We start from the raw sequence: 16,923 nt of genomic DNA, 5'->3' as shown, positions 1-16,923 counted from the left end.
CTGCAGAGAGTCTTACCATCTGTGGTGTCTGGCGTGATTTTAGGAGGTAATTAAGTGGGACCAGAGGCACGGCCTGTAGCCAGGAGACCAATGGGGACTCTTTCTTGCCTTCTTAAGCATTTGGTTCCCAAAGAGTAGAAAACACATGTAAAACCCTGTCTCTCTCATTTTCTACTGCTTTCTCAACTCTCTCCCATGAGGCTAGAATTCTCTGAAATAGAGTGCAATCCATCCCCCAAAGTAGTACTTGAGGGTAAGATGGAAGAAGAGGAACTAAAAGGGATACAACTCTTGAATTCAAATTTAAAATGGTACATGGCTGAAGACTACACAGTCCAAATAAAAGTCTTCTGGCGGGCCAAGGATGGTGCTGTGGCTACCTCTTTGTGGCTCAGTTAATGAAGACATACTATCGGATGAAGACACTGGATATGTGGTACGAGAGGCTTTACCAGCTGGTGTCCCCCCAGCCCGCTGAAACTGGCTCAGGCACCCCTACTGCCCCTTCAGTGCCTTTATGATAGTGTAGATAACTAGTATCTTGTGTGGTTATGTCTGTGAGGTTGATTCCCGCTAGCCTGTCCACCTGATGCAGGGAAGGAAGAGGTGTGCCTCTTTCCCCTGGCTATGTCCTGATGGAGCATAGCTCAATATATGAATGGGTAAAAATACACGAATGCTCCCAGCTGAGTGAAAAAAAATGCAGATTGTGCTTTCTTTTATTTATTTAATTATTATCTTTTTAAGTAGGCTCCATGACCAACATGAGGTTTGAACTCACAACCCCAAGACCAAGAATCATGTACTCTACCAACTGAGCCAGTCAGGCGCTCTAGATTTTGTTTTAATTATAAATATCCTCTTCTCTGGGCACTATAGCTTGAAAGCTAGTTTAAAGAGACTGTGTGTGTGTGTGTGTGTGTGTGTGTGTGTGTGTGTGTATTTAAGTTTTTATGTATTTATTTGGAAAGAGAGGGAAGGGGAGGGGCAGAGAGAGAGAGAGAGAGAGAGAGAGAGGAAGAAAGAAAATCCCAAGCAGGCTCTGTGCTGTCAGTGCAGAGCCCAATGTGGGGCTCAAGCTCAAACTGCAAGATCATGACCTGAGCCGAAATCAAGAGTCAGATGCTTAATGGACTGAGCCACCCAGATGCTCCTAAAGAAATGTTTAAACACACGTTATCATTACATAACCTCAGCCTGTCCTCACTTGTGTGCACGAAGGCAGTCATTTCATCCATCACAACTCCTCCAAGGGTGCTTCCTGAGTGCGTGAGCAGGCAGAGAGAGATTTGCCTCTCTTCATTCCCCTCACTCTCTCCCACACTATTCCCAATGGAGTCACATTGAGAGAGAAAGGATATGTCACTTATTTTTATTATTATTATTATTACTTAAATTGGGAGATTCTGGCTTCTCTTGGAGGAAAAAAGAGTCAGTTTCACGTGGCCAAAAGTGATTATCACTGACCAAGCCCTACACAAAGTCACTTTCTTGTTCACTTTTCCTGCCTGGCCACTGTGGGCATTTAGCTGAAGATGTCTGATGTAGGCGGTAGCTGAGGTCCAGTTAATTAAAATGATTTGCTTAATTTCATCTAGTCCTGGGTCATCTGAGTTCAAGCCCCATGTCAGGCTCTGCGCTGACCGTGTGGAGTCTGCTTGAGAGTCTCTCTCCCTCTCTCTCTCTCTCTCTCTTTCTGTCCCTCCTCTGCTTGCACTCTCTCTCTCTCTCTCTCAAAAATAAACAAATAAACTTAAAAAAATTCATCTAGTCCTGCCTTGGGATAACACTGGGGCCTCCTCTCAATCTCTTCAAGATGCTGGGTCTGTCCACATAGAAAACCCCAACTAGCCCCATGGCCCAGAGCCAGCACCCAGAGGAGTCAACACTGGAATACAGTGTTTTGAGACCCAGACCCATGCTTTTTTTTTTTTTTAATAAGTCCTCACCTTTCATTTCAAATTTAAGCTGTTTTAAGGGAAAACCCTAGATTGATAAAAACTTGCATACCCACTGGCTTTTAATGAATCAGAAAGCTTAAAAGATAGCTCTTAGTAAATGAAGCCAGGGGTCTATCTTTGCAGGCAAATAGGAAAAGATGTGGCACAGAGCAGCCCGTATGTTCGCATGCACCAAACCTCCTCTGCCATGCAGATTAAGAACCTCAGGATAAACTGAGTTCTCTCTCAGCGGCATGGTTAAAGCTCCAGCACAAGGCTGTGAACCACTAGCAAGACTTCTATAATCCCTCACTTAAAAAGATGGCAACCCATTTGGAAAACCAGCAGGATCGTGCCAAACTTCAGGCCAGACATGACTGCTCAAAGAACTGTGCTAACAATAACCACAATAATGGAATCCAGCATTGCAGCCCCCACACCCCCACCATGGCTCCTATACCACTGCTGTGACCCCTACCTGGCCCTGGGTCAGGTACATGCTAAAGGATTTAGAGGCATCATATTTATTTTGTTAGTTTGTATTTTATTTTACTGTTTATGAAAGAGGATCAGAATCATGTTCAATATTTCCATTTATGTGGCGCCCTTGGCTCCCTGGGGGACTGGCCTCCTTATCTGAGTAGAAACGGCATGGAAAGGACTTGTCACATCTCTGCCTATAAAATAAACATCATCAAACAATACTAGGTCCACACCCTGGATTTCTCACAATGATGCCTTTCAACTGGCAACAAAAGAGAAGGGATTTTTACTCCAAAATAAACATTTTGGAGAGCAATTTAACAATATCCACAGCATTTTTTATTTGTAATTTTTTCAGGCCCAGTAATTCTATCTGTAGGCATTTATCTTATAGCCAAGATAACAACAACAAAAAAATACCCGTAGGAGCTGAGCAGGTATCAAAGATGACAGGAAGTGATAGGCATATGGAAAAACTATAGAGTTGAACGTCTTCATAAAGCCTTGTAATTTCATTTTATACATTTTCACCAATACACAAAAATGGTAAAGCTACAAGAATGTTCACCTTCATTATTTGTAATAGTCAATAACTGTTAGAGCTTAAGTGTCTCTTGATAGCTGAATGGCTAAAAAAAAAAAAAAAAAAAAATTACAGTCCATTCACAGAGCCGAATACCCTGTAGATATGTACTCATGTAGAAAGACATCCGGTATAAACTGGTGAGGGGAGCAACGGCAAGTTGTAGGATATGGTATAGCACAGAATCCTATTTTTCTTAAAGGGGACTTATACTTTTTATTTCACAAATGTCTCTATCATTTGAACGTTTTTACAAATGAACAAGTATTGCTTTAATAATTGAAGATCATTCTAAATGAGCAGAAAGTAATCAGACGGCAACTTCTTGAACCATTCTACAAGGACCTAGGAAGAATCAATGTAGCACTGAAAATTCAACACAAGAGATGAAATGTGGCCATTAAGACCCAGCCCCGCATTTTCCATGGGGGGCTGCCATAGTCCACCGCTCAATTAACTGAGTGCAAAAGCTGGAGAAATAACACAATCAAATCGCTCATTTCCATCATTAGCAGATTCTGTAATCTGATAGATATTATTTCCAACAATTAGAGATTTCTTCCCCCAAGAAGCACCTTTAAAGAAATGTTCACAAGTCTGCCTTGAGGCCAACTACTTTTCAGATCAGAGGTGGTCTTGAAAGCCAGGTTCACAGCACAGAATATCGAGGGACAGAGGCACCACACAGTTCAGACCACAGCAGGAAGGACACACTGAGGCTCCCCAGAAAGCCAGGCCTTTGTGTTCATCATTTGCAGGCATGAAGGCACCACTCTCATTAATGCAGCACAAAGGCAGCGGGGGAAAGTCTGCATCAACCTATTAGTTCATTTTGATCTCCCATTTAAGTTTGTATGGTCTTTAAGTATTCTATAAACCCAATTAAGCTTAATAAAATTTAGAATGTGGACATTTCTAAGTTCAAAGTCACTTAATTTAATCTGCTTAGTATAAAATTTCCCAAGTGAAACAAACAAAAATCTCAATCCAGTTTTTCCAAAAAACAAATCATGCTTACTCATGTAGATGCAATTCCCACCAGAAAATGTGAGAGGCACCATTCCTCTCATGGCGAATATAGGTAGTTTGAGTTTAATAATAATGAACCAAATCTCTTCTTTCTATAGCCATCAAAATAGGGGACGAAGAGTGTCTGCCAGTACACCTATCGTGGACACGTTTTACAGCCAGAAAACAGGTGGCCGCCAACTCCCCCACAAGTCCCTTTGGTAATGAATGGGACATTGTCAATGACCATGCTTTTGAAACAGTCTGAACGTAACAGGTCATCCTCCATCTGTCATAAGTAACTTCTGAGCACCTACTGTGTACCAGGGACCTTTCCTGGTGTTGGGGATAAAATGGATAAACAGTTAAAACAAACTCTGTCTTTAGGGAGTTTACATTTTCATGAAAGTAAAACAGATAATTAATGGCAAATTCATATCTAACATTTATTTGTTGGATTAAATGCTTATGAAGAAAATAAAGCACAGTAAGGCAATGGAGAGTGATGAAAGCTGCAAGAGAGGAAGGGAAGCCCCCCCCCGATAATGTGACATGTCATCAGGGATCTGGACAAAATGGGGTGGGAGAGGCAGAACAAGAAACATGGCTATTGAGGAAGAATGCTCCAGGTGAAGGGAACAGAAGGGAACAGAAAGTCCCAGCCACTGGGACTTTGAAGGCACCAGTGGAAATGGAGTGGAGTCAATTAGCAGAGGTTGTAGAGAATGAACTTGGACAGACAACAGGGCCCTTGCAACCACTGTTAGAGAACAGAACCACAGAAGGGACTGACTCGGAGCCTGATATGAGCCACATATAATCTTGTAAAAGGGTAAGTGTGTTTATAGTGTAGAGAATGGAGAATAAGCCATGAGAAGTCATGCTCAACTTGGCTGCTCATTTGATTTTCCTGTGATGTTCTTACAAGTCTGAAGACCCAGGTACCATCCAAGCACAATTAAATAAAACCCTCTGGAGCAGAGAGTCTTTTAATCTCTCTTGGTTCCAATGTGCAACCAAGTTTGAGAACCACAGCCACAGGGAGACAGGGTAGAGCCGAGACACAAAAGTAGGAGGCCACCAAAGTGGTCCAGGTGAGAGATGACAGTGGCTCTGGCCAGGGTGGGGAGAGTTCTTAGACTTCACCGAACATCAGGATCACCAGGGGCCTTGGATCACATCTTACCCCAACACCCACCCTCCAGAGATTCAAATTAAGTAAGCCACAGATCTACATTTTTAAAACAGCACCCGTGGTAGGTCTGACATAGGTAGACCAATGCCAACTTTATTTATTTATTTATTTATTTATTTATTTATTTATTTATTTATTTATTTATTGCCAATGTTTTAAAATAACACAGAGAAGATGAGCCTTGAGCAAAGGGAAGTGGAAGCAGGAATTAATAAATCAGTGGAGCCATTTCCAACAAAGGTATTTCCATACATTGCTAAGGATTGAGGCTAAACTTCTAGTTTATAATCTGTATGTGGTTTAAAAAAGATAGAGGAGATGGATCAAGAAGACTTTTTTTTAAGTTTGTGTCAATCCAACAAGGCAGGAACACCAGACACCAACCAGACTGGGCAAACAGGACCAGCCATATGCAGTTCCTTTTTTCCCCAGAAAGGGCAGATCTGTGCCCACATGTCTGTAGCGAGAGCTGAGTCTTTCTACCCAAAGCATTGCTCCTCAGAATTACAATAACCCCATTCTTGCTCCCATGTACAGAGGAAAGAGCTGAGGGCAGCACATTTAGAAACCTCCAAATACATAGTCTTCACATTTATTTTTTAAAAAGACTATGTTTTATTTTAAAATAACATTTAACTACAAATCTAGTACTTATAAGAAACTTGTAAAACATGGATCCTGAGAAACTTAACAGAAGACCATGGGGGTGGGGAAGGAAAAAAAAAAAAAAGAGAGGGAGGGAGCCAAACCATAAGAGACTCTTAAAAATTGAGAATAAACTGAAGGTTGATGGGGGGTGGGAGGGTGGGTGATGGGCACTGAAGAGGGCACCTGTTGGGATGAGCACTGGGTGTTGTATAGAAACCAATGTGACAATAAATTTCACATTAAAAAAAAACATGCAATCTACATGGATTATATGTATAAATGGCATTTGCTAAAAGAATCATCAAGTACCTCTAGGGGCCCACATCCATGGGTTCCAAATTTTAATTCAACTAAGTGGCAGCCTCTGCAAATGAATATGTGCACTTACTTTTATGTCTTTGCACCTGCTCATGCCCCTTCAGACTCACTGCCCCACTCACTTATTCCCTAAAATATCTTCAGGATTTCTCAAAAATAGTATATGACTTCAACTTTAGAAAGAAGACTCCTGATGTCTTTATGTCTTAAAGTCAACTTACTATTACTGAGTATGTTCTTGCTCTGTATCTTCACAAGATATATTCCTAACCAGCTTCTCTTATTTGCTCATTCCTATGAATTATGGTGCAGAGAAGCACCTCTGAATAAAATCTTTAACCTGTAAGCAGAAGATGAGGGCTGGAGCTTGATTATTCCCCAAATGCTTCATAAATGACTGCCAATACTGTCTTCACGGAAGCACTGCAAGAGTAGAGGCAGCCCTGGAGAAGGCTGATGCCAATGGACACAGTTATACTGAGCAGGTCGCTTTAATTGAGAAGCCATCATGCTCATAATAAAAGGAGAAACATCCTTATCCAAAGGCTGAGAGAGGCACATAAGGTAACACTGTCCTGAGCTGTAAGAGTCTGTATAATCTCTTTCCTCTCAAGCACAGTGCCTGATACCTCATGTGTGGTACTGAAATACCACAATTCAGAAAAAGTGCAGTTTGGGAATCTTCTGAGAAGGAGGATGCAAGTCTGGTTTTATGGGCATGTGTTTTTTCAAGGTGGAGAAGGTGTGTCTGAGTCGCCCAGAGGCTGAACTGAGTTAGCACAGCAGAGCACAGGTGCGACGACACACTAATCACAGAACAACAAGTAGTCAAGCTACAAACATCCTCAAAGGTGGGTGACACAATTCATTAGACTATCCAGCCCCATGGACTTCATTCAGGAGGCAAAGCCAGTGTATAAACTGTCTTTTTATGTTCTGTACTTTTGATGCTCTGGGGCGTTGCTGCCTTGGAGGAACTACCCCTCCCCGGGTTAGCTAATTCCTGGAGGTAGCAAATAACTTGCCTGCAGGTGCACCTCTGAATGCAAATAAACCAATCCGACCTCCTCTTTTTATCAGATGTTCACACTCTGGACCATTCTCCACCTGTCCTAACCACTCCATGGCTGCTACCAGACAACTAGGGACAGTTCTTATGCCCCAAAGTCCACTGAAATTATCCAATCCCAACCCTGCTTACCCTACTTTGCCTCTTTCTTACATGAAACCACAAAAAGGCTTCAGCCCTCTAGCTCCTCTCTCTCTCTCTCTCTCTCTCTCTCTCTCTCTCTCTCTCTCTCTCTCTTTCTTCACACTCGCCTTGCCTCGGTGTTTCCCTTGGTGAAGCTCCATGTGGTATGGTGTGCCTCTTGCTTCTAGAGGACAACAAGTATAATAAACTTCCTTCACACCAGCCACTTCTATGCCTGTGCACCTTACCATATCTGATTCAAATAAATACTAAGTACCCTCAAAAAATCTGGGAATCAGGAGACCTGGGCTCCAGGTGCGCCCAGCTCCACACTTACTGGCTTGGTGGCATTGAGCAAATTAAACCCTCAGACTGTACTTTCCTTATGTGTGGGCAACATGTGGATCACCTGCCCCACTCCCTGTGATCAATGGGGAATGGGATAATGGATGCAAGGACAGGTCAGAGGCAGTGAATCTGTCAGAGTTGCAGCCATGTGTGTTTCATACAATTTGCTGCAGTAAAACTAAACAAAGTGAGTTGAGGAAAGCCAACTCTCTTATCCATAGACACACCCCCCCCCAACCCTGCCCAGAGGTCTGGTTAAAGAGGAAATTGATGGTTGTGGGTGAATAAGAGATTCTTCCTAGGGGAGGGTTTTGAGCAGCCATCACTGATATGTGTCATTACCAAGGATGATGGGATTGAAGTCCCTAACACTAGAGGTACAGCAATGACAACTTCTGTTAATCTCTGCAGAGTCATAAGATCATTTAAGACATTGGCAAAGGCTATGGACCTTCCCCCTACCAAAAAAAAAAAAAAACAAAAACAAAAAAAAAACAAAAACAAAAACCCAAAGCTGTACGTTCACAATTTCAGATAAGATTTATGAGATTTGGTGCACCTCCTCACCAAAGACCCAGATTCCCTAGGAATCTCTGGATCCCAGGTAAAGAACCTCTGTTTTATAGACTTCTTGTATTCTGTACTCTAAATTCCTCAAAAACAAATTGTATTCTTTGGACAATAATAGTGGGTTCTTAAATGCTTGCCAAATTGAGAGAGAAGTTCATTTGTTCATTTATATGTCCATTATCCAATGATTTGGTGAGTCCCAGATATCAGCCATCCATGACCAGATCCAGACTTCACATTGGGAATGAGTCCTCAATATGTAGGAGCAAGGTGGACACACCAGGAGCCCTGAGACAGAATAGGGACAACTACAGACCTTGAATTTGCACATTACAACATGGAGCCTTTGAATGACCACACCTAAAGGAACAGGGATGGAATGGACAGACAGATAGGACCCCCATCATTCATTTTTAAATCCAGAGAATCCAGTGTCATGGTTGACATGAAGCTAGCACCCAAACGTGTTGACTGGTAATACATAAAAATCCTTTTCTGCTGATATGAGGGCTCTTGAAACAAATTCATCACCGAGATTGAGATTGCTGGCCACCACAGGGCCTACAGAGATCAAGTGGATCAAGTGGAGATCAAGTGGTAACAGGTATGCCCTTTCTTCCAAGAAGGCTCACAGATTCAACACCATGAACAAAAACACAAACTCATGTGTGTAAAGCTGTTAAATTCAGCGGAACAGGTCAGAAGGTCTACTTACGTAAAAGGGAAATTAATTGTTCTACAAATGGGGATGCTCATACTTACACTTGTGAAACATCTTGGAATCATGTCCCTCCCTAGCTTAGAGCCTTCCGATGTCTTCCCATTGCACTTGGAATATATTCCCAACTCCTGATCACAGCTACGATGTCCTGGAAGACCCAGAGACATGAAAAACTCTTTTTTGGCTTTAGGGTCTTTGTCTAAAGACCCTGTCTTTAGGGTCCTGTCCCACTGCCTAGAATGTTCTTTATTCCCTCACTTTCTATGGCTAACTCCCTCTCATCCCATGTGTCTCCTTCATGATACCTGGTACGTTTTGTAGGTATCTTAATGACTTATTTCCTTGAATTACATCGATTTCGTCCTCCAAACAGAAATGCAGATGTGGGAGCAGAATGAGGCCACTACACCCAGCTCAGTGCCCAGGATGTGGTAGATTCTCAATGAATATCAGTCATTCACTTTCTCTCCATTTCTTTTCACAAATTTTGTAAGTCAAAATAAGTTGGCATGGGATGCTCATGAATTTGTCAGAGTTAGAGCTCTTTCCTTCACTACCAACTTCATTTTAAATGCTTTCCTATTTTTCCAAATTGATATGCTATCAATCAGCTGGAAATTTCACTTTCCCCTACAATAAGTTCCCTTGATTTCTTTTCACACTGCAGTTCGGTGATAAATAGCAAGAAATGGAGGACGGAAAAGTTCCCGTCTTTGTTACTGCCATCTCATCTTCAGGAGCCAGAAAATGGTGTCTTAGTTGAGGCCTCACATGGGTGGATCATCAGTTTTATAGCATATTTCTTCCTAGGTGCTGCCCCTTGATTCTAGATGGAAGGCATACAAGCTGTAGACTGAAGTCAATTGTATTTTAAATAACGGCCTGCTTCAAGGATAACCTAGCAGGGAAAAGACAACACTTTACAGCGATGATGGGACACTTGTTCTTCCAAGCAACTTTCAGTGCAAGTCCCTTCTTCCTCCCGCCCCTTGGCACAGTTTGAACAGGCAGCAAGATTTCATGGAAAACAGGAATGACTGGGTGGACAGGTGAGCAGAATACAGTGGATACAAGACAGGGTTGAGAACTGGACACACCCAGTTTTAGCAGCTGGGTCTTCCCCAAGTGAGCCAGGCAACCTGGGGGGAGTTATGTGATCTTTCTGAGTCTCATTTTCCTTACCTGCAAGGCACCATGGTTAACAGAATACCCATATGGCAGGATTGCTGTTAAATGGTAGGGTGAGGGCAGGGTTTGTGCTACTAAAGAGTGCGTGGGGGGGTCCTAAGAGGAGGTCTCCAATGGGGCATCTTGCCTGGACCCTAAAGAGAAAACATGTAGGAAAAGGCCCAAAGGTGTGAAGCCTGAAGGCGTGAGTTGGCCTGTCAGTCTGGACCTTAGTGAAAAGCTCCTTTTCCCTTAATGGTACCCCCCCCACCCCCCGCCGAGTTTGTGTTCACTAACCAGATGAGGGTACAGGACCAAGACTCACACGACCTTGGGCACAAATGCAGCCCTTGTGTGGGATGTGGGCCAAAGCCCGTCCCCACCCCCTCGCCACTCAGTAAGAAGCAGCATGCGTTTGGATAAAGCAGTCCCTCCACAGACCACCCGAGTGAATCAGCACACTGCAGGTTATAGGTCGAGGATTTAGGGGTTTGGAATTCTGCCCAAATCATTCTCAAACTTATTAAAACCAACAGCTGTTGTGAACTCTAAGCTAGCACGGTTCTTGTCACTTCTATCTTCCCCACCAATCCTCCCTGTCACTAAGAATTAGTCTAAAATAGCAGTTTCTGCTGTCAAATCACCTGCCACCTTCTGGGGCTTACTGTCAGAAAGAAAAGTCAAGGACTCATCAGACAACTGCAAGGATATTGTTGAGGACAGCGTTCATTTCATTTTACCTGTGACTCTCCAAGAGGCAGACAGGTAGGAACATGGCTCAGGGTTGGGAGGGAAGGACTTATCAGAATCACCTCTGGGGTTTCGGCAATCGATACATGCTCATTATCAGTACCCCGACCTCTGCCCCCTCCAGGGATTCCAGTGCTCCCATGACCCTGAACATCCACTATGGGAGCATGCACCCAGCTGAAGACCGTACTATCAAGAGCCACTGTTTTGACATCAACGAGTAGCATAGGTGGATGAGGCAGGAAAGTGAGAGAAAGTTCCAGGGGGCATCTGGGGGGAAACATATCTTCTTTCTGAGAAACCCCAGAAGAAAATGTATTTCTTGCCTTCAATCAGTTAGAGTTGTATTTATCCTAAGAATTGTTATCTTACAGACTGTAAGCCTTAAAGTTATCCAGGTTTCCTCACTGGTGTTGGCTGTCCTCATCTCTAACAGAGATTAAGTGTTTTGTTTGGCCCTACTTTTATTATGTTCTGGTCATATATTTGTTCAATGCTCTTATCATGAAAGAGGGTTAAATTTTGTTAAAAACTTTTAACTGTAAAGTCCCTGTATTTCTTCTCTTAGCTTTGTGTCCCTTTGGAGGGATAGCTTAGGTCAAAAGAATCCTTCCTGATCTTCCCCTCGGCTCTTTGCTCCTGGAAATGAACCCTCCAGCATTTCTCACATTTTCCCCACCACATTTTACATGTAAGAGAAAACAACAGGAAATTAAGTAGTATCAGTCATGCCAGTAAGTTGGTAAAAAAGGCGTGGTGACCAAAAAACACTGAGGAAGGGGAGGTCATGCAGGGCAACAGATCATCTCTGTCCTGCAGGAGCATTCTTGCAGTGGAGAGAAGCTACAAACCCAGTAGAACCCACATGGAATGCACGGGATGGTGGGGAAAGATAGCCTGGGAGGCAGCACACAGATCAGTGAAATGCAGGCCATGAAGAGCAATGGGTTTTAATAGAAGAAAATACATAAACTATGGGGCACCTGGGTGGCTCAGCTGGTTAAGCAGCCAACTTCGGCTCAGGTCATGATCTCACGGTCTGTGAGTTTGAGCCCCGTGTCGGGCTCTGTGCCGGCAGCTTGGTACCTGGAGCCTGCTTCAGATTCTGTGTCTCCCTCTCTTTCTGCCCCTCCCCTGCTCATAGTCTGTCTCTCTCAAAAATAAATAAACATTAAAAAAAATTTTTTTTAAAAAGAAAAAATACATAAACGCAAAGTTGGTATTCCTGAGAGCTAGAACCTATTTTCTTTCCTCACCATTATGGCTTTATTTATTTGTTGGTTTGTGTTTTTCTGGGGTCAGGATTTTTCATGAGGATTGAGGGAAGAGAAAGATAGATACTGTGTCCTGGAACTGAGCTGTTTGTTTTTCCAAAATATGTTTCTCCAACTGGAGAGCCTCAAGATTGGTCAAAGCTGCTGGCTCTAATATGAGCAACAAAGTTCTCCAGTTTTCCATCTTAAACACCACCTTCAGGAGATGAGGGCTTTTCCTGGAGGAGTAAGCTTGAGGATATGAGGCTGCATGGGAGGAAGGGTCCACAGCATCTGCTGCAGCCTGGAAACCCTCTCTTTCAGAGCACTGGGTGACTTCTAATGACTTCAGTGTTAAAAATGATCCTAATTAATGACATGGAATAGGGAAATAAATAATTTCTTTGGAAGTTTCTTGCTAAATACAATTCTTGTGATTTTCATCTCCTCTGCCAATACTTAGTCCAGGCTACCAACACCTCTCATTTGGATAAACAGCCAGGCCTCTTACCTGAGCTTTTCCATTGCTATCCAGTCCCAGAGAAAGCTTCCTGCAGTAAAAATCAGAAAATGTGCCTCCTTTGCTAGAAGTTCTGCAGGGGCATTGCTTTCATATATAATAAGAATCAAAAGCCACCCCTGACCCATGCTCTGGCCTCTGCCTTGTTCCACAATCCCACCTCAGGTTGCCCCTCACTATTGCCAAATTCCCAGCCACGCCCTTCCTCCCACATTAACTTTTTTCCAATTCCCCCAACACCTCAAGTCTTTTTCATGCCATAGACCCTTTGCACATGCTCCCCTCTCAACACTAAAACATTTTAGCATTGCTGTTTCCTTTCTATCCTTTTGGTCTTATCATAAAACTCCCCATGTCCCAAAGTCCCTCCCTCCTCTTGTCATCTAAAATAAGTCTCCATTTTATGCTTGGCCTCAGCCCCTATTGCTTTTCTGCACAGCATTCAGTGCTATTTACAGTTATTTTATTTGCCACTTGGCTATGTTCTACTTCACACACACACACACACACACACACAAGTGTAAGCTTCATGATGGAGATACAATGTCAGTTTTGTTCACTATTGTTTAACTCCTAATCTAGAACCTGACCTACAGCAGATGCCCCCAAATAACTTTCAAATAAATGAATTAATGCGGTTATTGCAAGAAATTATAAGGTATAAGCACAGGCTAAGTAGGGATAATCCATCATAATGTCTGCAGTAGGAACATGGTAAGAGAAATAGAGTACGACTACAGCATTAAAATCATGTTGAGCACCCGCCCATTGTCACATATCATACATGGCAGGATTGCAATGAGGTGGGCACTATCATTATTCTCATTTAACAGATGAGCAAATTTGGGGTCTTTTGTGGTTCCATACAAATTGTAGGATTCCTTATTCTAGCTTTGAGAAGAATACTGGTGCAATTTTGATTGGGATTGCATTGAATGTGTAGATTGCTTTGGGTAGTATTGGCATTTTAACAATATTTATTCTTCCAATCCATGAGCATGGAATGTTTTTCCATTTCTTTGTATATTCTTCAATTTCCTTCATAAGCTTTCTATAGTTTTCAGTATACAGATCTTTTACACCTTTGGTTAGGTTTATTCCTAGGTATTTTATGTTTCTTGGTGCAACTGTGAATGGGATCAGTTTCTTTATTTCTCTTTCTGTTGCTTCATTATTGGTGTATAAAAGTGCAACCGATTCCTGTACATTAATTTTGTACCCTGCAACTTTGCTGAATTCATGTATCAGTTCTAGAAGACTTTTGGTGGAGTCTGTTGGGTTTTCCATATAGAATATCATGTCATCTCCAAAAAGTGAAAGTTTGACTTCATCTTTGCCAATTCTGATGCCTTTGATTTCATTTTGTTGTCTGATTGCTGATGCTAGGACTTCCAATATTATGTTAAACAACAGTGGTGAGAGTGGACATCCCTGATGCTCAATGTCACTCCTCATCAAGGAAATACAAATCAAAACCACACCGAGATACAACCTCACGCCAGTCAGGGTGGCTAAAATGAACAAATCAGGATACTATAGACGCTGGCGAGGATGTGTAGAAACAGGAACCCTCTTGCCCCTGCTGGTGGGAATGCAAACTGGTGCAGCCGCCCTGGAAAACAGTGTGGAGGTTCCTCAAAAAATTAAAAACAGATCTACCCTATGACCCAGCAATAGCACTTCTAGGAGTTTACCCAAGGGATACAGGAGTGCTGATGCATAGGGGCACTTGTACCCCAATGTTTATAGCAGCACTTTCAACAATAGCCAAATTATGGAAACAGCCTAAATGTCCATCAGCTGACGAATGGATAAAGAAGTTTTGGTTTATATATACAATGGAATACTATGTGGCAATGAGAAAGAATGAAATCTTGCCATCTGCAGCAACATGGATGGAACTGGAGGGTATTATGCTGAGTGAAATAAGTCAGGCAGAGAAAGACAGATACCATATGTTTTCACTCATATGTGGATCCTGAGAAACTTAGCAAAAGACCATGGGGGAGGAGAAGGGAGAAAAAAAAGTTACAGAGAGGGAGGGAGCCAAACCATAAGAGATTCTTAAATACTGAGAACAATCTGAGGGTTGATGGGGGCTGGGGGAGAGGGGAAAGTGGGTGATGGTCATTGAGGAGGGCACCTGTTGGGATGAGTACTGGGTGTTGTCACACAGTAGGTAAGTGGCAGCTATCAAACCCTTTTAAGGCATACGGGACTCCAAAGTTCATTTCTTTAATTGCAACACTTTGACATGAGAGCAAAATAATGGGTCACAGGACATGACTAAACTCACTTTAAAGGAAAAATACAAATACAAATTAAGAGTTTGGGGGTATTTCTGTTTTTTGGGAGGTGTTTTTGGTTTTTTTTTCCTTTCCTTTCTTTTTTTTTTTTTTTTTTTTTTGCTATGGAATTGAAAATGTTTTGTTAATGACAATGAGAGTATTGGGAAATAGCCTTCCTGCTGGTGGGAATATAAATGGGCATAAGCTTTCTGACAATAACTTGACCATATCTTTCAAATATTTAAAATGTACGTAATATCCAACACAGCAATCCACTTATAGGAAATCACCTCCAATTTTTTTTTTCCCACCAAGTTGAAATTTTTCATTTTGTTAAAATGTACAAATAGAATGTAACAGTCCACATTCTACAGTTTCTAAACATTTATCCATTGATGATGTCCATAAGATGCTGTTGCCCTTCATTGCTCAGACCAAGTTCAGATGTCTGATATTTTGCCTTTCTTTCTACCCACCAAAGCAATCTGTCTTTTCAAAAGTCTTGATGGATATTTTCTTTGTTTGACTCTCCACATTGCCCAAGGAAACCATCATGCAGCGAAACGATTTAACATAAAGGATATATGTTGAAGCGCTGTTCATATTAGAGAAAAATTACAACCACCTAAATGTACCCACAGAAAGGGGATTAAATTATAGTACATTCATTCAATGAACTTTCATAAAGCCATTACAAATAATGGTCAGGTTGATCGCGTAATGACTTGGAAAGACATCACTAAAAGAACAAAATAGGCTCCAAAACGCCATGTACAGTCTTAGCCAATCTATAAAAAAAATAAAAATATATTTTCACAGAAAAATAATGGAAAGATATATGCAAAGGGTGCCTAATGCTATAATCTCTGGTGGTTGGAGAGCAGATGATACTTCTTTCTTGCTTGCTATCTGTTGTTTTTTAATTTTCTACAGTGAACATGAAACACTTTTGTAATAAGAAAATATTTTTTAGAAAGAGGCGGTAAGAAATTTCCACTCAATTCCATTCAGCTGATATTTCCAGAGCACCTACTGAGTGTCAGGGTCTGGGCACGGTAGGAGAGGTGCAATATTGATCCAATACCCAACTCCATGAAGAAAAGATCCAGGTAGGAAAATTCAGATTATTGTTTAAGGATTATGGACATGATTAAACAGGTCTTACAAGGATGTTCTACTGAAAATTAGAAGCAGCACCATTTGCCAGGTCATCAAAAATGGACTAGGCCAAGACCTGTGTGAAGGATCACTCAGACCTGTCGAGAACACACAAGAAGTCATGCTTTGTCTGTGTGTTTGCAGCAGAAATCTGATTTCCATGGGTATTAAATCGTCGTTTCATTTCATGCTTCTCCCCTTTGGAAAACATCTGACCTGAAAGATGTCTTCAGCTCAATGTGACATATCAACACTAAGTGTGAATGTGGGTGCCTGCAACATTGTGGCAGATCCTCTCGGAGGCCGTACCCTCTGAAGTCCACCATCCACATTTATTGTCTAAGGTAAGCTAGAGAACAAAATGTAGACTCCCCAAAAGTGCTGGGAGGATCCCAAAGACGTAGGTCTGTCATCAAGAAATCAGAAAATGAATAAATCCATTTCAAGGCAGCTTTATACCTAACTATAATCAATACACCGTAATTCGATTCTCTTTAGAGGCGGAAGAACAGAGAAAACACTGGTGTGATACTTCTCTGTCTCCATGCTAGGGCAAGGATGGACCTGAGCTAGTGGCTTAATAGTTACAGACAACTACAGCCTTGCATCCTCAGGCCTGAGGCCAGCCTCCTGTCTCAGCAGATAATGAGTTTGGCAATCTCTGATAGTCTTTTCTGGATGCTAATCCCCATCATGGAACTTCTATAATGCATGATATAATTTAATACACCTGGCAGACTCACCATCAGTTCATTCTTTTGTTATGTAATAGCCCAAAGTG

The 16,923-nt window shown here is 42.0% G+C and overlaps 1 protein-coding gene across 3 annotated transcripts in view; it reads right to left on the bottom strand.

Annotated features, from left to right (window-relative positions):
* CACNA2D3 (calcium voltage-gated channel auxiliary subunit alpha2delta 3) overlaps positions 1-16,923 on the bottom strand; it is an 897,621-nt gene that overhangs the window by 335,262 nt on the left and 545,436 nt on the right. The window lies entirely within an intron of this gene.

The sequence above is a fragment of the Felis catus genome, chromosome A2, assembly GCF_018350175.1.
Source record: "Felis catus isolate Fca126 chromosome A2, F.catus_Fca126_mat1.0, whole genome shotgun sequence".
Taxonomy (NCBI): Eukaryota; Metazoa; Chordata; class Mammalia; order Carnivora; family Felidae; genus Felis; species Felis catus.
Note: the sequence above shows the minus strand (reverse complement) of the source record. Positions and strands in the feature narration are given on the sequence as shown.